This window comes from Lissotriton helveticus, chromosome 10 (assembly GCF_964261635.1).
Source record: "Lissotriton helveticus chromosome 10, aLisHel1.1, whole genome shotgun sequence".
Lineage (NCBI taxonomy): Eukaryota > Metazoa > Chordata > Amphibia > Caudata > Salamandridae > Lissotriton > Lissotriton helveticus.
Window position 1 is genome coordinate 795,906,842 of NC_136071.1, and position 25,744 is coordinate 795,932,585.

A 25,744-nucleotide genomic window follows, 5' to 3' on the forward strand; every position below is an offset into this window, starting at 1 on the left:
GCTGTGGGAGTTGTAGTGGAATTGGCAAAAAGTGGTATACGATCGCCATTCAGGCTCCGACCAATACATCCTGCTGATTTAGTTTTTTTGGGTATGCAATTTGGGGGAGCTATTTATGTGAACAAAGTATTACCTATTGGTTGTTCTATATCCTGTGCACTACATGAAACATTTAGCACCTATTGTAATGGGTTTTCACACGCAAAAGCAGATACAAATTTGTATGCCACTTTCTAGATGGTTTTCTATTTGTGAGTGAAAAAATACAGGGCAATGTCTGAAGGCTTTGAAAAAAATCTCAAAGTACAGCAGAGGAATTGGGTGTTCCGTTAGCCCCTGAAAAAACCTAAGGTCATAGAAATAGATACAATACAGATGATGGCTTCCTACAAGTAAGATAGAAGAAATACAAGTTTTTCTAGAGGTGGCAATCGGGGAGACAAAACTGAAATCGAGTAAAGTTCGGAAAGTATGTGTAGTGAGAGCTAGTAGAACATTTTGGAGATGTTTAGTTTTTGGCAATGTCTGGAGCAACACTACCACATCACAGAATAAGGCATCAATAAGAGCAGATTTTCGCATATAGTTAACTTTTTTAGATAGTTTTAATGGAGTTTCTTTCTATTTTTTGGAAGAGAACACCATTTGGCAGGTACAGATTTACTCTGATGCCGCAGATGCAAAAGATTTTGGAATTTTCTGGGAGCGTAGATGGTGTGTGGAAAGTTGGCTGATACATTGATTACAGCAAGGACATAGTATCACCTTTCCGGAGCTATTCTCTTTGTTTCTGGCATTGTATGCATGGGGTGCATCAGCAGAACTCAGGCCCCCGCAGCCCCCACGGTGCGTGGGGCCCCAAGATCCAGGGGGCCCCCTTCAGCACAATACTCTGGCTGGAGAGCTCCTGATTGAGTTTGGAGGAGGGCCCCTCAAGTTTCGTTACGCCAGTGCGGGGGCAAACTGAAAAATGAGACAGTAATGTTCAATGTGGATAACATGGCAGTAGCAGAACTGGTGAATAAACAGAAAGTGAAAAATGTGAGGGTTCTGAGATTGTTACGGGCATTTATGATAAAGTGTGTGCAGCTTAGTATCATCTTTAAAGCAAGACACAAGCCAGGGGTTAAAACAGTATAGCTTTCCCCTCTTCTTTTTTCTTTTTCTTCTTTCCCTCTCCTTTTTCTTTACTCTTAAGAAACTAAAAATTGCTAGAATTCCTTCAAGTGTTTTGACTATTTTGATGCTAAGCATTGTGGCTTTCAATGGTTCTGCTCACTAATCTATAATATTTTGAGTATGATTGTTGTTTTACGGTTCTATATTTGATGCACTCACAATGCTCAGGTGATGTATATCATTATATTCTTGTATTGCTTTGTGATTCTCTTCAATAAAGCATCTTAAACTTAAAACTTAAAAAAAAGAAATAATATAGGAGATGCATTATCTCATTTTCAGTTTTGGGCATAGGGGAATGAGAATAGTGGAGTTGATAGAAAAGTATATAGCCCCCATCAAAAAGAAGAACTTATCTGCAGACATGGCAAGAATTTTTAATTCATGATAATACCAGGAACTTGAGAAAAACTGACCCAATTGCAAATTAACAGGCAACCTTGTGGTTCATGGTGTTTTTGATTGATAAGGGTTCATCACACACAACTACATCAAGAAGACTGTCTAAGATATTATTGTATGGCAAATTATGGTGAGAATGGGACACAGTACAGGGTTATTTAGTGAGAAAAGTTTTGAAAGGCTTGAGTAAAGAACAAGACTAATGTCCAGCATTAAGGGAGCCAGTTAAATTTGATCTATTGAAAAAACTTTTAGTACAGTTGCCTTGTTGCTGTTATTACGAGTTTGAAATACTAGCCTTCAGGTTATGTACGTTATCAATTTTTTGGGGGTATTTAGAGCATCAAAGCTTCTAGGTATGAGGAGGAGGGGAGGAAGGTGGGGACCTAGAGTTGTGCTTCACCTCACCTCTCCCACCTGAGGAGCGGGGTTGGCAAAGGTGGGCACACCTCTCCTCCTAACTTGGTTTTCTCGCTGATTCTCCCGCACATAGTGGGGGTCAGAACCAGTAGGAGCCAGTTGCTGGGAGCAGCAAATGTCTGGGGTAGCTCACAAACATGGCAAACATTTGAAGCTTCCCCTTTGTGGACTCTGCCCATCCTGGGGGGAGGAGGCTTGGCACCTCGTCCCAGGAGGAACTTAGTTTTAGGACCCCAAGAGCATCAGGCTTTCGACCCAGGGGTCCAGAAACATGGCTGGTGGTGGCAGCTGCCAAACAGCCACGCAGCCACGCAGCCACTAGACCTAGGTCATTTTCATGGGGAATTCATGAGATGCCATCTGAGTGTACTTTTCATTAAACCCCCACTGGCATCAGTATGGGTTTCATGTGCTGAGAAGTTTGATGCCAAACTCCCCAGTTTTCAGTAAGGTCATAACAGTCCTGTGGAGTTTGTAATGACAACCTCCCATACCATATACTCTTTATAGCATTACTGACGTACAATGTCCAAGAAATGACTTAGACACTGTAGGGGTACAGGGTTCATGCACCTGTACCCTAAGCACTGGTATATGGTGCATCCAGCTAGAAGGGTGGCTTACCTGTGCCAAGGCAGTGAGTTGTAGGCATGGCACACAGGGATGTGTGCCATGTTGACTTTTCACTTTGTTCTGCACCAAAACATGCAGCCTGCAAAGGCAGTGTGTGTGTGTTTGAAGGTACGGGGCCTCTAAGGGGAGAGGTGTGGCGCCGCGGCCAGGGCGACTGACGCTGGAATCTGGGGACCACGGTTCGATCCCCGGCTCCGGCGGCAGGTTAGCCCAGCACCATGTGACTCTGGGCAATAGCTCGCTTAATCTTCCCGACGGCCCCCCAGCGCCTAGAGACCCTAACGGGTGATTGTGCGCTATACAAATGTGGATTATTATTATTATTATTATTATTATAAGGGTGGCACAATAGGTGCTGCATTCCTTAGAGGACTTCCCTGGTCACAGTGCCATTGGTACCAATGCTACCCTTTACAAGGGACGTACATGTGGCCAGAGAGTGCCATTTGGGGTTTGCAAAAGTACAGTTTAGGGAAAGAACATAGGACCTGGGTTCCTGGTTAGCAGGAACCCAGGGCACACTCACTCAAAGAACATCAACAGTAGGCATAAATAGGGGTGCAACCATGCAAAACGGGGCACTTTCCTTACAGCAGGTAGAGGAAAATGGGTATGGATGAACAAGAGTGGAAAAGCAGGAGTATGCCTAGTCGAAGAATGATCAAGTTTCCAAGCCCAATTTCAGCTGCAGGATAATACAATATTTCGCCACAAGAACAGACATAAAATTAGTATCTCCAATTTGTTAAGGGTATTACATTTGGCTCTGAAACAACTAGGCAAGACCCCATGCAATTGCGAGACATGCTCATTTTGCATAAGGGCAGCAACAGAAGCAGATAGATTGAGTTGATAATGGGCTGATATAAAGAGGATTGGAAGATGGATATCAAAATGCAGGTAAATAAATTTGAGGAAATAAGTAGCACAAAGCATTTAAAATTCTATGATAAATATTTCTCTAATTGCTACTTTCTTTTACCTTCATTTGTGTACAAGGTCCAAATTCGGTCAAGATGATGTCATGGATTGTGGAACATTCAAATGCACGATGGGCAGCGTCTTATGCAGACCAACAGATATATAGTCATTCCCTTGGACCTCCAAGTAGCAGACCCAAAGTGGTATGGAAAGGTAAAAGCAGAATGTGTTGGGGTAGTCTAGACTTTTTTCTAACAGAGGGAACCCGGATATGTTGGTGATCCATTTAGGCAAAAATGATTTGGTGCAATTATCTTCCCTCACACTGATTAAAAAAATGAAGAAAGATCTCACAGTAATAGAGAGGAATTGGGTGGGTGCATGCATTGCATGGACAGAATTAATTCCCAGAAAACATTGGAGAGGGGCAAAAATCAGTCAGCCTCTGAAAAAGCTTGTCGGAATTTAAATTGGGCCATGTGCCTTTTTTGGGCGAAGGATAGAATTCAAGTTTTGTCTCATTATACATAAAAGAAATGGATGATCATCTTTTTAGGTCAGATGGGGTACATTTATCAAAATTCGGACAAGCAACTACCTTCTTGAGTTACGGGAAATGTTTGAGCACTTGTGGAAAGAAACATTGTGGTGTACTGTATTCGCAAACTGAATTTTGCTGAAAGATTAGACAGGATGGAGAAGGAAAACACCCATGGGCTATCCTGGGTTGTGGTGTTTTTTGGGGGGTGGAGAGTCTGGAGCAGGTGTATCCATCCCTCAGGGGAGGGGAGAGCACAGTGGAGGGGAAGAGTAATGTCTGGTGCTTTCAAATACAATAGGCAAGTTTGCTTAGGGATGCTTGATGGGGCGTGATCAAGGGAGATTGGGGAATCCAAGAAAAGGCAGTGAGTGGAGGAAGAAAGAAAAGAGGGAAGAGCATGGGGATTTTTGGTTGATGCAATGTTCGTTAAGTTGGGAGTTTTAGGTGTGTGAGAATGATAAAAATTAAGGGGCAGATTTACAAGAAAGTGAGGCATCTGTAGAGATGCGTCACTTTCCCTGTGCCTCTCTGATAACCCCTTGAGCCACCATGGTTGCGCCGTATTTACAATACGGTGCACCATGGCGCAAGGATTGACAGATGCATCAGAAATTCTGACACTTCTGTTGGGGTAGAAGTCATGCATTGCTGGAGTTGTGTCACAAGCATGACGCATACTCCAGCAATGTATTTTGAGGCCTATTCCCACTACACTGCGTCCCTCCTTACGCCTGCTTCAAGCAGGCGTAAGATTTTGACGCAGTGGCGTCCTAGAAATGACGCAGTGAAATCTAGTAAATTTACCTGCATCACTATTATGAGGCTTTCCTGCATGGGAACGCCCACCCTGCATACATTATACCTGACGCAGGTATAATGTGAGGCAGGGCTTTACAACGTGACGCATCTCCCTAGATGCATCACATTGTAAATTGGCCACATTCTTTACACCGCCGCTGTGTCACAAAAGTGACGCAACGGCGGTGCAAAGTGTTGCAAGGGACTTGTAAATCTGCCCCACAATGTATTAGCAGCGCTGATGTTTTTTTTTTTTTACAATGTGTTAAGTCATTTAATGAATTAATGCTACAAGCCTGTCTTAATAAAGTGGCCTTTTTTACTAAAGTAAGAAATTAGAGTGTGTTGTCATTGTGCGATGTAGGGACCCTGGGGGGAGCATGGCATCAGCCATTCTCCCCCTGGGTGACTTCGCACAACTGGCACAGGCCGAGAGACATGATAGGTGGAACAAGGGAGGGGGCAGGGTTAGGTAGGTAGCTATATAGGTTAGGTTTTAGACAGGAAGTTATGCCAGAATATAGTACCAGGCGGCAGGTAGGGTTTATGAGACATGCACCCCCCACCGTAGATAGCTGAGGGGGACATACAGCGTGAAATTAAAAAGTCCACTAAGATATCTTGGAAGTAAAACACTGCTTGCCACAGTAAGACAGGTGTAGTCTTTTTAAGTCTTGGCAGTATTTTTTGGGGGTGGAATTGGTCTTTTAAAGTCAAGGGGGTAGTTTTGGGGGGTGGACTCGGGGGAGGGGAGGCGAAGAGTAACATCTGAGGCTTTGAAACACAGTAGGCGAGTGCACTTGGGGATGCTTGATGTGGTGTGATAGAGAGAAATGATGGAATGCAAGGACAAGGCAGTGAGCTGAGAAAGAAAGGAAAGAGTGAAGAGCATGGGACTTTTTGGTTCATGCAATGTTCCTCAATTTGGGAGTTTTAGTGGAAGGAGAATTATAGCAATTCAATGTATTAGCAAGGCTGTTTTTTTACAATGTGTTATGTCTTTTAATGAATTGATGTTACAAGCCTGTCTTAATAAACTGGCCTTTTTTGCTAAAGTAAGACATTGAAGTGTGTTGTCATTGTGCGATAGGGAGGAGGTGAACGTGCAGTGTTCTGTCCTCTCACGTTAGACAAAATGAACATCACTTTTGGACACCAAAAATGTATTACAAATATGCATTACAAATCGTGTACATTTTTTTTTTAAAAAGCCAGCTGATTTCCATATCTTTGTTTGTGCCCCACAAGCCAACACAAATAATCAAACACCTGGAAACGTCGGCCATTCTATGGAAAGTTTGCAGAACATGTGCAGCTTCCATACAATCTGTCTGAGTCCAGAGGTCGAACTGCTTCAGGATGCTTCACTTAACAAAGGAAAATTAGCAGATGGAGATGTTTCCCAGCTGCAGGATGAAGTGGAGGAAGGCCAACTCTGTGAATCAGACAATGCGGTGCAGACAATACAAGGAAGTGACAGAAATAGCAGCATCCAGTTGGTTGCCGATTCCTTGTGAGGAATAAAAATATCAAAGTTAATGTGTTTATTTCATGTTTAAAAAGAATATGTACTTGTTTAGGCCAAATTAAGTTGTTATGTTCATGAAGTAGAAATAACTGCGTACACTAGCAATCACTGTATTTTTATGCACATATTCTATGTTTAACTTGATAAACCAAGACCCTCATTCTAAGAGGTCCAAAGTATGCACTATAAATTGCACTGGAAGTGGGATGTATGGTTAATACTGCAGGGTTGAGTTTTCACTGCATGATTTAACCTAGGAGTAACCATGCTGTTTTTCATTCTGAGGTCTAAAATTGGGAATGAGGCTGTAATAACACATCTGGTGAATACTACACCATGCAGAGGTCCAGGTTGTGGGATTTGAGGGGGTTCAACGTGCCCAAACTTTTTTTAATTTGTCAAAAAACAGTTCCCCTACTTTTTATTAAAGGGCAGTTATTCCACCATAAGAGATGCCTCAGCTGAAGAGGAAGGGAGGGAGTCTTCCAGTGCTGTGAAGCCCAGGGAGGGACAGACAGTTCGGGAGTCTGCTGCCTGAAATAAATGTAAATGTATGCATTCGGTTAATCTGCAAATGTAAAGGCTGCTTGGAAGTTGGTATTGGCTTCGATGGACATCACTTTTTTTTAAAATTATTTTTATTTGCATTTTGTGTGGTGTTACAAACAATAACACAACGAAAACAGCAGTACATTGCTTGCAGACCGTCCGGGCAGCTATGCAAGTAGGCCAGCCTATATAACAGATCATTATTATACCTCCATAGCCCTTGGGCATGATACAGTCCAGTAGTTAACTCCACTATCTGTGTACACATATGTCTAGACAAACAACGAAAAGGATAAAATGCATTATGATCACGGCAGCAGGAATCCTCAACCAGTACCCCAGTGCAGTCCAGGGTGCTCAACACAGTGATGCCCCTTTCAGGGGTCGTCTGCGGCTTTAGAACTCAATCAGCTCAGAAACGTGCCCCATAAATCTTATGGACAAGATTGCGTCTGCATTAGCTACCAGAAGCCGGTCAATTGGACTCTACAATAGGTAACATTCCGGACCCACTCCGTCGTCGGGGGGAAACAGCACCCCAATAGAGGGCCACCTGCCGCTTAGCCATCAGCGATAACATAGCCGGTAGTTTCCTCAACTTCGGTGGTATGTCAGAAATAACGCTCAACAGCACCACCAATGGTGTACAAGGCAGATCTTGTCCTGTTATGCCCTTAACATGGTGAATACTTTTAGCCAGATGTTGGCAATAGGTCTGCAGTGCCATGCCAGGTATATGAATGATGCTTGGGGAGCTCCACATCGCCAGCAGTGATCGTCAGACCATAATCCCATTCTATGGAGCTGCATCGGAGTGCGATAGAGTCTGTGAATGTATTTAAAGTGGATAAGTCTGAGGCGATAATTAGGAGACAGCTGCTCCAGCTGTTTACAACTAAAATCCGGGAAACATCATTAACAACGAAGGCAGTACTACGCGTAACGTTTACAACGAGGCACTTACCACGTAAACGTCTTTCCAACGCGTATGCCTTCAACGATCGTATTTACCACGAAAAAAAAAACCGTAGGATTAAAGAGGGGGGTTGGGGGGGGTCTCCCCCCCCCCATAAAAAAACGATCCCGCCGTGCCGAAAAAAACAGTGTCATAAGAGAGGAAGCGGATTAAACTTCCGCTTCCTTTTTATGACGTAAGAACAACGTGGCAAAGAAGATGAGGGGAAAACGAATTCCGTGGTAACGCATGCGTGGAAAAGGCATGCGTTGCAACGGAATTCGTGGTAACAACATATAACCCTAAAATCCTACTGTTCGTCTGTGATGGTCACCCCCAGATCCACCTCCCATGCCGTGCTTGATGGACTTCACTTGAAGCTTCCCGAGGACAAAGATGCATTATTTTTGAGAGGTATCACAAGTCTAAAATAATGGCTATCACAGGCAGGGACCTTACCATAATTTGAGCCGGTGGTGGCGGTAAGGGGTCGTGGAGTGTCTTGTAGTGGATTTAAGAATACCAGTTTAGGCATTCGGCGTGCCAACATTTAAATGCACTGGCCATTGGCTTCTGAGCAGAGCTTTGAGCACCTGCGCTCTTTCCTTCACAAATGAAGCACTAGACCTTCCTAAAAACGCACTTCACTTTTACCCACTGCAACAACCAGAATTAGATACAGAGGCTTTCTGTTGCAGCATGCACAGACTAGAGATGGGTGAGCCAACAAATTAACAGGGAGAGCTGAGCATTGCCAAGCCAAGGGTCTGGGCAGTGCATAAGCTTAGCCATGAAAATGTTTGCTACGTAAATTATGCAACAAACATCACATAACATATTATAAAGACTTTTCAAAACTTGAAAAGGTGTATTTCTTTAACATGTGAACGCTTTGACATTAACACGTTACATTATAGCACTGCACTGAGAAATACTAATTAAAAGTGATAGTTTTTAAACATGAACCATTGGTGAACTAAGAGGCATGACAGTTGTCAAGTTAACCCTGTATGTGGCCCTGATTAATATAGAGCAATGTTATAGTCTATTAAGTCAAACACAATAGTTTTTTGTGCAATTGGTATTCTGAACTCACATATTTGAAAGTGCTTTTATACACACTAATGAAGAAAAAGGAGTTTTGATGAAATAACATATTTGCCTAGATCACACAATTTATCCAGGTTTTCTGGTTTCAATTTCTACAAATCAGACACGAAGTAGATATCTATTTGTCTTTCTGCATGGCTTTTTTTTTTTACCTCTTTGTGAATTTTTATGCCGTTTTTATAGTGTGTACTCAACTCAACGGAATTGGAGCGCTTTACGTGAGCACCAGTTACATTACACAAGGTCACATTAATGTTTATAGACAAAAGGATATTAACTGATTCGCCCTGAATTACAGTACGTTGAGCTGACGATTAGACTCAAATTTGGTTCACCAGGTCCAAAGTCAGTAATTTTTTTATTTAAGGTGGGGTTATTTTATATGTAGTACCAGAAGGTGAAAGACCAACAAAATAGTTACAGAATATTTTCTTCTTTTTAGCCACTTTTTGATCCGGTCCCCACGCACACTGACCCCACAGTCATTGAACTCAGGATCTCAGGTCTCATACTTTTTAAATGCACTTCAACCACTGGCACCACGTGATATCTGTATTGACTGCATATTTTATTATTTATAATTATACAGGATCTGTGATAAGGGCCTTTGGGCGACAAATGCAATAAGAACAATTGATGGACAGAATGCAGAACAATGTCATACATGCACCCCAGTACAGAGATCTGGACCTAAATCCATCGTTTTTTTGCTCACCATGCCATTCCAGTTTGAACCCAGCCATATGCAAATCAGTCTTGACCCTGTGCCCAATGGGAAGAGTCCAGCCCGAACTGCCAGGCCAGGTCCTCCCTGGACTGGAACCAAGAATCCTAGGACTGGTTTCGGAGTTTCACCCCTCATCAGCCAGGATAGCTTGACTCCAGTTGCATGGAGAGCACAGAACCCACCTCTGGGCCTACCTGTCCCACTCGGAGTGACAAATGCAAAAAGAATAATTTATTTATTTATTTTATTTATTTTATAGCACTTATAAGGCGCACAGCTACCCACAAAGGGTTTCCCGGCGCCGAACCAGCAACACACAAAACACGTCTGGAGAGAGAGCAGTCAAGCACTTATTTGTCGAACAACCAGGTTTTTACGCTTTTTCTGAATTTCAAATAGCTTTCCTCCTTGCGTATATGAATGGGCAGTGTGTTCCACAAGGTTGGGCCCAGATAGGAGAAAGATCTCCCGCCCATTCTGGCCCGTTTAACCCTTGGAACCGCAAAGTTCGCAGCTGTACCTGAACGAAGGCTGCGATTGGGGAGGTAGGGCTTAGCAAGGTCCTGTAGGTATTTGGGGGCAGTGCCAGCTTTGATTTTAAATAGATAGTTCAGGGTTTTAAAACGAAACCGGTTTTCAACCCTGAGCCAATGCAGGTCCCTAAGGTGTTTAGTGATCCTAGCGGATCTCGGGATTCTGCAAAGCAGTCTGGCAGCAGCATTTTGCACCAGTTGCAGACGTTTTATTACTGCTTTGTTTGAGCCCAGGTACAAGATGTTACCGTAATCAAGCCGAGATGTCACTAAGGCATTGACTACGGTCTTCTGGGTAGATGATGGTAACATCCAGACAATTTTGCGTAGCCATTTAAGAATGGCAAAACATATGCCTGCCACCTTATTGGCTTGCTGAGTCATAGATAAACGGTCATCTATGATGACCCCAAGGTTTCTAACCTGAGAGGCTGAAGGTGGAAGTTTACCTAGTGATGATGGCCAGTGGGGATCACTCCAGAGGTCTTTGCTGTTCCCTAAAAGAAGGACCTCTGTTTTCTCCCCATTTAATTTAAGTTGATTGGCTGACATCCAACTAAATATTTCCTGAAGGCCTATTTTTAATGCAGATGGAGCAGATGACGCATATTTGGTGAGTGAAAACAGAATTTGCGAATCATCTGCGTAGGTCATCAAAATAAGACCAACATTTTCTGCCAGATTTGCCAATGGTCGCAGGTACAAATTAAAAAACAAAGGGCTCAGGATCGATCCCTGTGGCACACCATGAGGAGAAAAGAATACCTCAGAGCATGCCTCCGAAGAGGAGATCTGGAAAGTGCGGAGGGATAAGTATGATCTAATCCATTCCAGTGCTTTGCCCTCGACACCACTCTCCCCCAGCCTGCCGAGCAGTATGGAGTGAGAAATGGTGTCGAAGGCCGCACTAAGATCCAACAAGACCAATGCAACTGTTTGGCCATCGTCCATAAGCTCCCTGATCTTTTCTGTGATCCCGAGCAGGGCCGTCTCGGTGGAATAACCTGTTCTAAACCCAGATTGGGATGAATGGAGAAGCTCGTTTTTTTCCACATAGGCTGAAAGTGCCTTATGAATGTGCCTCTCTAGAATTTTAGAAAAGGCAGGCAATAATGAGATTGGACGATAGTTGGCCAATATCATAGGGTCTGCGGCCGGCTTTTTAAGTAAAGGAGTGACCATAGCATGTTTCCATAGAGCAGGAACTGTGGCCTGCTCTATGGAGGCATTCAGTATCTCTGCTATGGAAATCATGGCGGAATCCTCTAAATTACTTATGATACTGATAGGAATAGGGTCGCGGGGGGAACCAGATTTGATCGATTTTAATGATCCCTTCAGTGTATCCAGATTAATAGGAGGCCAAGCTTCAAGATGACAGTTTCCTCTAGGGACTAATTGATGTACAGAATGCAGAACAATGTCATACATTGGCTCAGTTACAGAAATCTGGGCATAAATCCATCGATTTTGTTCTCACCATGCCATTCCAGTTTGAACCCAGCCATATGCAAATCAATCTTGACCCTGTGCCCAATGGGAACACTCCAGCCCGAACTGCCAGGCAAGGTCCTCCCTGGGCTGGAACCAAGCATCCTAGGATCGGTTTTGGGGTTTCACCCCTCATCAGTAAAGAGTGCTTGACTCCAGTTACATGGAGAACACAGGACCCACGTCTGGGCATATCCGTCCCACTCGGGGTGACAAATTCAAAAAGGAAAATTGATGGACAGAATGCAGAACGATGTCAAACATTCCCCCCAGTACAGAGATCTAGGCCTAAATCCACCGTTTTTTTGCTCACTTTGCCATTCCAGTTTGAACCCAGCCATACGCAAATCAGTCTTGCCCCTGTGCCCAATGGGAACAGTCCAGCCTGAACTGCCAGGCCAGGCCTGAACTGGGGTGTCGAAGTGAGCTAAAGAATGATGATGGATTCAACCCAGATCTGTGACTGGGGGTGAGTGTCTGAAAAGTTTCAGCGCTCCGTCCATTCTCTCCTTGTGTTTGCTTTGTTTGGCCTAAGTTGGCAGGATATGCCCAGACGTGGATCCCTTGCTCACTTTGCCACTGGATTCTTGCTAGCCTGGCTGGTGAGGGCTGTTAGCCCGAAACCAGTCCCAGGATGCTTGTTTTCGGTCCAGGAAAGACATGGCTTGGCAGTCAGGGCTGGACTGTTGCCATGAGGCACAGGGTCAAGAGTGATTTGCATATAGCTGTGTCTGAACTGGGGTGGCGAAGTGAGCTAAAGAACAATGATGGATTCAACACAGATCTGTGACTGGTGGGGGGGGTGTCTGAAAAGTTTAAGCACTCCGTCCATCATCTCCTTGTGTTTGCTTTGAAGAGCCATGGGGCCCCATAACAAGTGAAAAGATTGTTTTCCGGATGCTCAAAGCAGTGAAAACCTCTGGGCAAAATTGAGGCCAATAATGAGAAATAACTATTCTAAGTGGATGGAGCATACTTGGTTTATCAGGAATAATTTCCAATTTCTCATGGATGCTCGCGATTCAACTCCTAATGATGTACTGCTAGCGAGGTCCAGCGGTGTAATTCAAAATGATGCCCCTCCTCCACCCCTCTTAGAATGTGATGAGGGGCACCAGAGTCTCCCATATTTCACAAATATTCATTGGCCTACTGTTAAATGGGGGCCCTCTGAATGGTTGCCCCACATACCTACCCAGCTGATCAACGCCCAAGCTTCACCATAGAGCTGGCCCTGCCTTCTTTCACTACGGTAGACAAGGCTAGAATAGAGCTTTGTGTTTTTGAATAGGGGGTATGCTTTGTTATTTGGGGCGCTGGAGAGTGGGAGATGGCTGGTAACTAAAATAAGCAGAGCTGGGAGAAAGTGAAACAAGAACTACTTAAACAGAACTAGACATAGAATAGGAAAGAACATGCATATGATTGATAATAGAAATACAACTACAGAAAATGAAAAAAGAAGACTTTTAGGTGGATTGACAGACAAAACACAAAAAAAGGAACAGGCACAGAAAGACGAGCTACCTACTGTACAAAGGCAGGAAGAGCTGCAATGAAATCAGATTGTTTTCTACTTAGATTTACTGTGAACGATTTGTAATATCCATTATTACTGGTTAACTTCAAATTCTTACTTGCTGGACGGTCTTAGTGGCACAAGCCACATTAGGAGCAAGGGAAAGAAAATGAATGTTCCTTTGTATAGTATGAGAAAGCAACAAGGAGTGTATTGTTTCTATTGACTGGAAGTAATGTTTGTCGGTTTCACTTCCTGGTTTGCTGGGAGCTCACTTATACACACTGTGTGCAGTCACAATGAAACAGGAAGCTGAGGCAATTCTTCACCATTGCCATCCAAGAATTGAATAAAATAGCATATGGCACCACATAAAAACATGCACAAACACATTCGTGGTGTGCTTGTGATACAATGGAGACTTTTGTGTATGTCTATGTGTGTTTGTTTTGCGTAGATTCGATATGTGCGTGTCTAAGTCAGAGGCCTTGTGAAAGTGGTGTGTTTGTGTGTGTGCCCACATGTGTGTGTGTGTGTGTGTGTGTGTAGGAGAACAAATATAAAGTTAGGTATAAGTGGAGTTAGCAGTGCAGCTTTCCGCCACGTATTATGTGACCTGACATAGCCTCCCAGTGAGCTGAGACATCACAGAAGTGTATCCTGGCTGATTAGAAGTGATTCACAGTGAGGGAGGTAAAGTTCTTCATTCTTGGAGCAGGTTGGAGGAGAATGACAAGAAAAACGGTCCTGTTAGAAGTCTGATGTAATAATGAGTACCCTTCCACCAAAAAGAAACCAAAGGTAGCTGTAGTAGTGGCTAAGTTAGTATATGTGTAGTGGCTCCTTAAATGAAACCTACAGTAGTGTAGAATGTTGGGGAGTTCTTATTTATATCGGGGAACGTGGAATGTTATGGTTCAGTGTCATGGTTATACTTCTATGTTCAGTTGCTGTTGTGTACATCCTTGTACCGGATTTACCAGAATAAACAATTTATAATTTACGAGTGTGGACTAAGTCACTACAATATTCTAGTGATGAGTGGGAGTTATCTACTACAATTGAAAAAGGAGCAAGTATCTACTATGTCTACAAATGAAAGTTTTTTGTGTCGGGAGGACAATCGCTAAGGTTTAAGGGTTTGTCCTGACTTGCAACACCCTCCCAAGCCGAGCAAACTATACTGGATGAAAAACATGAAAGGTATGGCTTAAGCGTGTAGTTGTGAAAGTAATCGCGCTCTAGACCTTTACCAGTTGTATTGTTGGATTACCGTTATTGAAGCGCGTGCTGTTGTTACCTCAGGCGGGTTTTGCTGGTTTGTGTGCTCAAGGAAGCTGTAGTGTGTGCAGCAAGGGTTCCGCCCTTAGAAAACTACACGCAACGACGTACAGCACATCTACTATACACCCTCTGATTCCTCTGGAAAGAATGTTAAACAACGCTTTCGGTGGCCAACTTACTTGGTTGGCAACATCGCTTTTGGTTCCTATGGGTCATATGTGAGGTATGTTGAGCATTTCTGGCGGACATTTCATTTTTTGCTCATTTTCTCTTCAGTGGCAGCATAGTAAAGATTGTTATGGACACAGTTTATCTGACATTTCAGTCAGTTCTTCTTCAGGCAGGATGTACAAAGCAATTAAGTACTGTGGTGTACAACAGCATGGTAGCAAGGATGTATGTAGAATAGTAAGTTTTAAAAAAAAAATCTCTACATGGTTATTTTGTACACTGAACGATGACCGCTAGTCATAATGTCATCTAGTGAACCAGCAGCGACTCCAAGTGGGGGAGTTGTGCATCCTATGCACTTGAGTTCACCTAAAGAATTTTTGCCATCTCCAGGGGAAGTAACTGTACAGTGAAGTGATTGGAAAGAGTACTTCCTGAACTATATAGCCAACATAGAGTATAGTAGTGGTTCATTCACAGCTGAGAGGAAGAAAAGAATCCCGATGTACTGCTTAGGGCTGGAAGGATTATGCATCTATAACCAATTACAGAAACCTGACAGAAGTGGGGGTGATACAGATGTTTTAAGTGTGCAATCCCGGCTTGGATGAACATTTTTCACCCACTGTATGCATTGTAGTAATGCAACCTGCGTTCTTTCAAAGGAAACAGGAGAAGTATGAGAGCATTGGATGTTTTGTTTCACTGTTAAACAAACTGGCGATTTCATGTAGAGTTTGAAATTTGCATGACAAACTTGTTTGGGACCAAATTGTAATGTATGCCAAGAGCAAATCAATACAGGAGAAGTTGTGGGTGGAAGGTGAGGCTAGCCCCAACGACATTGCAATGATTGTCAAGTAGGCAGAACTTTCTGAGCAGTGTGCTAAAGCTCCATTGGCTTAGGAAAAGAAAGTGGTAGACACGGTGGTAGACGCGATTAATAAAGTATCGGAGGGAAAACAGAGGATTGTACAGACTGGTGGGCGATACACAGACCAAAAATATGATAGGAAAGAAGGGGACAATGTAGAACAAGCAAAGAACTTTAGTATAATGTGTTGCAGAAGTGGTTGTATGTCATTTCAGCTAGGTTCGAAAGGTGTCCGGCTAAGGCTGCTAAATGTTTAGAATGTGGCATAATAGGACGTTATGCTAAAGTATGTAAGAGAAAGCAGAAGAAAAAAGTACCACTAAAGTGGCATGTGTAAGAGAGAGTGAAGGGGAAGAGTCCTCAGAGGACAGTGGGGAGGGTGAGGAGACAGGAACATAGGGTGAAATAAGAGGTGCTGAACATCACTGGGGAAGATATTAGTACACCTTTATGTTGGGTATCTCATTACAAGTGGGGGCTGACTCAGGGTCCCCAAACACTATCATTGCTGAAAGTATCTGGCAGAATGTATTTGTCAGTATGATTGGTGATCAATTGGAACTCCTGGACATTTCTCCTGAGAGCTATACTAGAGAGAGGAAAGACATGGTGGGGTTCAGGCAATTAGTCTATAGATTTAAAAACATGCATGCATTGTGTAGACTTTATGTGGCCAAGGATGGACCTTCAGTTTTAGGTTGGAAGGATCAAAAGAAATTGAGTATAATTCTTGATCCTAATAGCGTTGACCAGGTATTAGTAGCTTGTGATGAGAAAAACACAGAAAGGTGGGTTTGAGAGGAATTTTCGGGAGTCTTCCAAGAGAAAATAGGTTGTCTTAAAGATTTTACTCATCGCATCCTACTTGCAGAGGGCACTGTGCCCAAAATTCATAAAGCGCAGAGTATTCCTTTAACTATCAGGGAGGAAGTGTAAAAAGAATTGGAGAAATTATTAGAGTTACAGATTATTGAAACTGTGGAAGTGTTCGAATGGGTTTCTCCATTGATTGCCGGATATAAGGCCAACGGCAAGGTGCGTTTGTGTGTGGACTTAAGGGAAATGAATAACAATATTGTCGTAGGAGAGTTCCCACTGCTTATATTGATAAAAATTTTTCTTTGATTAGAAAAACGAAGAGGTTTCTACATTGGACTTGTCTGCAGGGTACCACCAGGCAGTGTTGGATCACAGCAGCAGACATCTCACTACATTCTGTACACCATTCGGTTGTTATCAATTCAAACGCATGCCGTTTGGATAGGCATCAGCCTCAGGCCTGTGTCAGAGGCTGATGGCACAATTGTGGAGACATATTCCTGAGGTTACTTTCTTCCAGGATGACATTTTAGTGACGGGAAAGGACAAAAGACATTGTGATGAGGTACTGAGGAAAGTATTATGTACCTGGAAGAAAGAAGATTATCAGCAGAAGCCAGTAAGTGCAGATTCGCACAGAGAAAGGTCACATATTTGGGCCATGAAATCAGTGATGGAGGGATCAAACCAAAAAAAAAGTTAGGAGGCTATTGTAAGTGTTCCATCCCTGAAATCCAAGGATAAATTGAGATGTTTTCTAGGATTAGCTGAATTCTATTTGAAATTCCTGGAAACTTTCTCACACAATTGTGATGAAATGAGACTTTTATTGAAGAATAAAGCCAAGTATGAATGGAATAACAGTTGTAATTTTAAGAAATCAAGTGAGCAATTGCTAATGCTCCCTTTGTTACAAGGTTTTGAACCGAAAGCAGACACTTTTGTCAACACTGATGCTAGTGGAAAAGGGTTAGATGGTGTATTGACTCAGAAGAACCATCAGGGTAAAGAATGTGTAATTGCTTTTGCATCTCGCTCTTTATCACCCAAGGAGGAGAAGTACTATGTGATAGAGAAACCCTAACATGTGTGTGGGCTTTAGAGCATTTTCATAAGTTTATTTGGAGGAGAAAATGTACGTTAAGGTTTGATCACAAACCCCTCACCAAAATGTTGACCACTGAAGGGATGTCCAGGGCCTCAGCAAGGATTGATAGATTATTCATCAGACTTCAAGATTTATTTTATGATGTACAATATGTACCTTGAGTTAAAAATATTACAGCTGATTTTTTAAGTAGAATGTCAATACCTCTGAACGAATTGGGCCAGCATCTTTGAAATGTGTAGTGTGTTGAAGGGATCTTTACTGAAGGAAATGCCAGTACTATACAAAAAGAGAAGTGGATGAATGCATACAGCAAGGATGACGTTTTGAAGGAAGTAAGGGATAAAATTGTGCATGATGAGAAAATTCAGGAAAAAGCAGGATGAAGGAAGAATTGAAGGCCTTCTGGTAGATAAGAGATGAGTTAAGTGTGTATGACATGTTTGTGTGTAGAGGCGAAAAATTATTCCTCCCTTTCGCATTAGGCAAAGGATTATATCAATGGTGCATGAAGGAGATTTTGGCATTCCATGTACACAAAGAGGTATAAAAATGCTGTATTGGGTGCCTAAGGTGGACTTTGAAACTGAGAGATTTGTATGAGAGTATGCGGATTGTGAAAGTGTGGGCAGGTCTCTGAAAACATTGAATCCTCCCATGTCCTTGTTGGGATGTCCTAAAATGCAGTGGGATGCGATAGCTTTGGATATCATTGGTCCTGTTACATGGTATGATGGCACATGTAAGTATACAATAGTTCTTGTGGATATGTTGTCCAGGAGAATTGACATAGCACTGGCTGAAATAATTAACTCGAGTGTAGTGATCAAATTTCTGGAGGAAGTGTTTCTTAGGGAAGGATTTCCAGTGTCAATATTGATGGACAATAGTGTATAGTTCACATCAGAGGAAATGAAAACTTTTGTGAGGTTGGCTGGCAAAGAACAAACATTCACTGCTTTGTATCATTCTAGGGCTAACTCTGTAGTGGAAAGACCAAAAAGAGTGATCAAGGGATGCTTCAGATGGTGAGCAAAAGACAGAAAGACTGGGAATACGAGCTCAAAAGAATGTTAAGGGCGGACAGAATGACACCTCATGAAATGGTTGGAGAAAGCCCATTTGGGATGATGAGAGGCAGGTTACCTTATTCCAAAATGAATCCTGGGTGGATAAGTAGGAGCAAGAAATTGAATTGGGAGACAAAGGATGTGAGTATTTTGACAATAAACATGGAGTGAAAGAAGTACATATAAATGTAGGCCAATGGGTTCATGTGAAATCCGTCAAAAAAGTGGCTAAAGGAGAAAGCAAATTCAGTAGTTATTAAATGGTTAGGAGAGTTATGAAGAATACGGTTGAACTAGAAGATGGCACTATTTGTTACTTGAGTCATATTGCTTTTGCCGAAAGTTGCAGTGCAAGAGAAGAAAACGTAGAAGATGAATTGCAGTGTGTAGGGAGAAACAGGTATTGGTGGTTGGATGTGTCACAGGAAAGGGAAGAGAATAACAAGCATTGGCAATGCCAAGAGAGGGCAAGATGGTGGCCGAATGCTCGGACGAGTGAGGTGACCACTCAACACCTCCAGTGCTAACCTACACTGACGGCGATGAGAGTGCTGCACTGACCTGAGGAGGAAAAGGAAACATCAGTTGAACGCTTTGGTGCCCGGCGGTTAGATCCTGTTAATGCTCTGGAGACTCTGTGGAGTGCGGAGCGCGGAGCTAAGGACTTCGCTTCCCTGCTGGCTGGCGCTGCGGGCTCTTGGTTGCTCCGTGTCTGCTTGGATCGCGTCTGGCAGCTCGAAGGAAGGGGCCGTCTGGATGCCGCCAAAAACTGGGAGCAAGGGCTTGAGAGGACGCGGAGCTGTCTCTGGTTCCGAGGACACAGCGAGGACAGCCACGGCTGCAATGGGAACAAGCGGCTCAGCAGAAGGTGATTCTGGGACAACAAGCCCCCGACCTGGTGCAGAGAAAGGGAACGCAGGAGATCAGCAGAGGAACTTGAAAAACGGAGCCATAACACGCGGTAAGCAGTCAGTCCCAGCGATGTTTAAGCCTCAGACTGTTAAAAGTAAAACGACAGGCAATATTGCTAACTCCACTAATCCTGTGGGCAGCAATGGGGCTGGCATTGTGGGTCTGTCGCCCTCTGGAAAAGTCAAGGCTGTTGCCCCTGAGGTACAAGGGGAGAAGGTTTTGGAAGCATCCCGGAACCAGGTCGATGGTATCGATGGTACTGAGGGAGGTGGAGAATTGATGGCGCCCATACCCCATGGGGCTGGGGAACCGGTTCCAGGGGGCCCTAATACTGAAACTTTAAAACACAGGATGGACCCTGCTTAGGTAGTGTTAATTGCAAAAACAAACAGTTCTATTGAAGAGCCAAACCTAGCAGAAGCACTGCAACCACAGGGCATCTTGGGAGATGAAGTCCAAAGAATGAGTGGCATGTGAGGAGATACCGAGGGTTCGGAATCAGCTATGCAGGAAGACCTCCCTATTCAGAGAAATATCAATGACATTAATAGAGGAGGAGCTTGCTGACAAGTTCTTTTTCGCTCTCGGATCAGTCTAACTCCTCAGAAGATGAAAGCCATGGCAAGGACTGGGCAGGAGAAGGAAGCGATATTAGTAGCTTGCACTGGGGAGAAGATGCAGATAATTCTTTGTCTATTCCTGGCACGGTTTAAAAGGCTTCTACCCTCCCCTTGTCTGCTAGCAGGGCTGAAGGGGCCCCCGGGAGTATGATATGGGACTACTCCTTTTCCCCAAATCTAGGAATAAATCAAGATACTGGGAGAAATGGTGAGCCTCCGGCAGAGACTGGCGGTATGACGCAATGCACGGAGGAAATAACACTAGCTACGATCTACCAGTACCAAGTTATCATGGCTCATCGAGACGAGACCAGGGCAGAGAGCGCTCGAACGCAAGAGGCCTGCAGAAAACTGCAAACCTCAATTAGAAGAATTGCTAAGACTTGTGCGGACTCTGCTGTTAGAATCGGCGAGGCAGAAACTAGGATATCCCAATTGGAGGATGAACTTGATATGCAGAAAAAGAAGAGGGGCAAGATGGCGGCTTCTTGAGTCAGCCGTTTGCAGCTCACTGACTATCAGCTTCGAATCACGTTAATCCGATAATGGCAGTGGACGAACATTAAGCACACGCCTGGAGTTTTGTCTAAGGAAAAGTAAAATCAGCGGGTAAAAAAAAAATCGGGACAGAGGCTGAGAACGAACAGGAGGGCAAGATTGGTGTGGATGCCGCATCCTCATACATGAAGTTGTTTCCCGGTCCTGCCCAGTGTGGAACAGCGTTTTGCTGAGCTGAGTTTCTGAGAGCAGTCTCCGTTTGTTTGGCAGCACTGACATCTGGTGCCAGAGCGAGGAAATACTGCCTGCAGTGCTCAGAGCTATACCAGACGTGTTCTCTGATCAAGGCTCCGAAAATTCCTGTTGCCACAGGGGTAAAGGGGAAAATGCGCTGGCTCATCCAAAGCTAGGAATTGGGGGGAAAAAGCAGAATGCAGTGAGTGTGAATGGATAAGGGCGATTTAGGCAGAAGTTATTAAATAAGCTAAATGAGTAAAATCACTATTTGTTCGATTAATGTAGGAGGTCTTAATGACAGGTCAAAGCACATCAGAGCAGCTGAAATACTAAGAGATGGGAAAGCTGACATAATATGTCAGCAAGAAACACATATTCCTTGGGGGAAACGAGATATGTTGGCTTTAAGGGATATAATCTTGTAGCTTGTTCTACACAAACCTCAACTATTAGAGGGGTCACGATTCATGTAGAAAATTGTCTTGGACTACATACCCGGGTTTTGGAAGCTAGATGGGGAGGATGGGCTATTGCACAACTCCCCATTCACTATATGCACAATATATGGATCAAATGAAGATGATCCACAGATTTTTTATGATTTAGAAATCAAATTAGCATCTTGGCCGGACCAATTGGTAATTTGTGGGGATTTGAATAACCACTATGAGAAGGGATGCGATAGGTCTAGGAAGTATCAAGGGAGGAAACAGCATGTTCACCAAGCCCTATTAGCTTTACAAACTAGTTATGACCTGAGAGATGCACGGGGATGAAACATACTACAGATCCTGGCAACACATATTTCTCACACCCCCACAGGAATTTTTTTAGGCTTGACTATTTTTTTGTGTCCTCCTCTTTGATCTCAACTCTGAGAATAAAGAAATTACCCAAACTCTTATCAGACCACAATCCCTTAGTTATGGATTTAATGCTTCAGAAGCTAGATTGCCAACTGGTAAGGTGGACATTTGATAGGTCTCTGCTATCTAATGAGGACTATCTTAAATATATAAAAAATGGGCTATAGAATATTACGAGATGAACCGCTATAGCTCTTCCCGCAATGTAGTATGGGATAGCTTTAAAGCAGGCCTTTGGGGAGAAACAATCAGCTTTGTGGGGAAAGCTATAAAACAAGAGAAGAAGGAAATTAATACACTGATATTTGAATTGGGAGAATTTGAAAAAGAATACATAAAGGCAATCAGACAAGATCAAGGAAGAGATGAACTTATATTACGACAAAAGATAGCGATCACAAAAGCCAAATTAAATGATCATTACACCAAGAAGGGAGCAGCTAATTTTCAAGTACATAGGAATGAGGGATATAAATACGGGGAGACAGTAGGAAAGGTTCTCGCCCTTCAGACTAAACAAAAAGTAGCTAAAAATAATATAACGGAAATCAAGGGTCAAGATGGAATCCTTTATACAGAAAAGAAGGACATCATCAGGACCTTTGAGACATTTTATCAGGACTTATATCTGCAGGGCAGCATTAAACCTATGCCCACTAATGATATCGAGTTAATCTTCGGCAACCAGCGGAGGCTTAGTGAAGAAATGCAGCATGAGATGGATAGAGATATATCTAAAGAAGAGGTTCTTTCTCCCCTCTGTTCTTTCAGAGTCCTGGCACAGAGCAGATATTGTGGTATTTCTAAAAAAAAGGGAAAACCCGCTGATAATCCTGCATCATATAGACCCACAAAGCTATATTCAAAAATCTTAGCCACTAGGCTGGGGGGGATCATAGCCCATCTAGTCTCCCCATGGCAGCACGGTTTTGTACCAGCGAGGGGCACAACAGATTATATTAGACGTGCTATAGCCCTATTCGACATCACGGAGACAATGGATGAGAAGATGGCTATTATCCTACTCGATGCAGAAAAAGCATTTGATCGTGTGGCATGGCAATATCTATGGACAACTATGGAACAGAGGGGATTTGGGTCTGGTATATCGACCGCTATACAGGCAGATGTATGTCAATACGACGCAGTGTTTACACCGCGCTACCATTACAACGCAGGTATGACAACGCAAGTCGTTACAACGACTTGCGCTGTAGGTGCTGGATTTAGGAATAGTACGATTTACTATTCCAACTCCAGTCTACACAACAGGAAGGAAGGTATTGGAATAGTAAATCTACTATTCCTTAGTCTCTAGCGCCATCCAGCGCAAGTCATGGTAACGACTTGCGTTGTCATACCTGCGTTGTAATGGTAGCGCGGTGTAAACACCGCGTCGTAATGGATGTTCCCCATACAGGCAATGTAATATAAATCATATGCTAGATTAAATATAATGGGTCAGGAATCAACCGCCATCGATATTGCACGAGGGATGAGACAGAGGTGTCCCTGTTCTCCAAAATTATTCGCCCTGTATATTGATAACTTCATAGAGCAAATTCTTCAAGATATGATTACCACCCAATTAAGTGCAATGGGCATGATACAAAAATAATGGCCTACGCTGACGATCTGGCTATTGTAACCACGGATCCAGAAATAGCAATGCAACAAATTCAAAAACTAGCTGATGAATATGGCCGAAAATCAGGTTATCTACTAAACACGGGAAAAACTCAGATCTTATGTAATTCTAAAACCCCATGTAATGATTCTCGGAGGTTAACTGAGGTAATCTATCTGGGTATTTATATTACCAGCAACATGGAGGCCATCTGGAAAATAAACATGGTACCAATATTTAACAAGATTAGTGTAGACCTGCGCCGTCTAGATAAATTCCTAATCACTTATAGGTTGTTGCAATATCCTGAAAATGGTTATGCTTCCTAAAATATTATATGTGTTCAGGTCTATCCCAATAGAAATTGAAGATCACTTTTTAAAAAATAGATAGTATATTTAGTAATTTCCTTTGGAAGTACTCTAAAATTTGACGCTCCCTTAAATTTTTAACGCTACCACAAAATCGAGGAGGATGGTCCATCCTCAATCCCAGATATTATTACTATGCATGCTTTTTGCAGCATATGGCTTTTGTGATCATACCTGGTATAGGGAATCGACAACGTAATATTGGTGGGGATCTCCCTTCGATATACGAATTAGCTATAGGAGCCAACGCACAAGGAATACTTCTTCTACAAACGCACAAGGAATACTTCTTCTACAAATAGAACCTAGCTATTATAAAAAAAACTAAAATTAAGGTGGTGATAGAAATCTGGAAAATTTGGAAAAGGATGGTCGGCCTTGCAAAATTACCCATTTATAATAGATATACCCTATTTTGGCGATCTCCCCTTTTTCCTATTTCAATGTATGATAACTTGGCTAGGCAATGGAAGGAAAAGGGAATTTTGAGAGTAGGAGACCTTTACTTAATAGAACAGAGATTGTTATTTTCTGAGCTACAGCAAAGATATGGCATATCTGTTGGAACATATTTTAAATACACACAGTTCACAAGTCTTTTAAATAAAATGAAGGAGAAGGCATTTTCCTTGCATAGGAACTATGGGCCACAAAATGGGCCACAAAAATTGGAGACGGCGATATTGATTTGGATCGCTCTTTAGCACTAGCAAAGGAAACATTTCTTGCTGCAAACTTAAAAGTCCAACATTACTGTACAATATATGACTTATATTTTACACCTACAAAACTATTTCGTTGGGGGAAAAGGGTGGACGATAAATGTCCCAGATGCGATCAAGGCCCAGTGGATATAGTACACATGTTTTTTAGGTGTGAGAAATTAGATCCTCTAATAAGACAAATAGAAGCATTTCTGACAACAGCGATAGAGAATATCATTAGAATAACCCCAACTTTAATGCTGCTAGGATGCGATGAGAAGATACAATGTGATAGTCTCAAAAGTAAATTTGTTTTTATGGCTGTATCTGTAACACGACTTCTTATTGCAACTCATTAGAAGGATGTGGAACCTCCATGCTTCCAAGCCTGGATCAATCGATTGCTGGCCATATACTATCTGGAAAAATCTATGTATAAATGTAAAGGCCGAGGGACGAGCAGGAAAGGCAGGGAAATCTGGGCCCCCATGAAAAAATGGATTATAAGGCAAGTTAGCTTGTAAGGAGAAAAGCTGAATAGGGCCTCTGGATTTACTTTTTTGATTGAAAGTCACTGTTTTATTAACTTCTTTGCTATTATTTATCTAATTGGTTATTTTTTTCTCCTCTTTCTGATATTTGATTGTATTATATATGAAATATGGAACAATAAGCCCTTGCCTAGTAATCAGACGTTGCTTATGAATTTGTGTGATTTTTATAATATGTAAACTCTCTCCAAATAAAAAAGAAAAAGAAAAAGAAAAAAAAAAGAAAAAGAAGACCGAGCCTTTGCAATTGTTACGGGATGATGTCTTAATAAAGCTGACCGATTTAGAGAATCGCGCAAGACGGAACAATCTGCGAATACTGGGCGTTCCCGAGGGGAAAGAAGGGTCTGACATTCGTCAATTTGTCATAGAGTTACTTAAAGAGGCTTTTCCGGACTTACCCCAGTGGGACTGGAAGATGCAAATTCAAAGGGCACTTTGCTTCCTTTTTAATCAAAGGAGAGCAGTTTTACAAACTGACAATCACCCACGCGCTATCAGGATTTCTCTAAATAATTTCTTAGCCAGGGAATCCTTGTACGACCTTGCTAGACCTGACCGCAAAAGATTTGGGAAGGGTTGTGAGTTTTTTGTTCGCCCTGACTTTTGCCAGAAGACGGTAGAGAAGTGTTGGCTTCTCCAACAGTTGATATCTGAATTTCAGGCAAAAGGGACCCAGGCATTCCTTATGAGTCCAGCCACATTGAAGGTGGTCTTTCAGGGTCG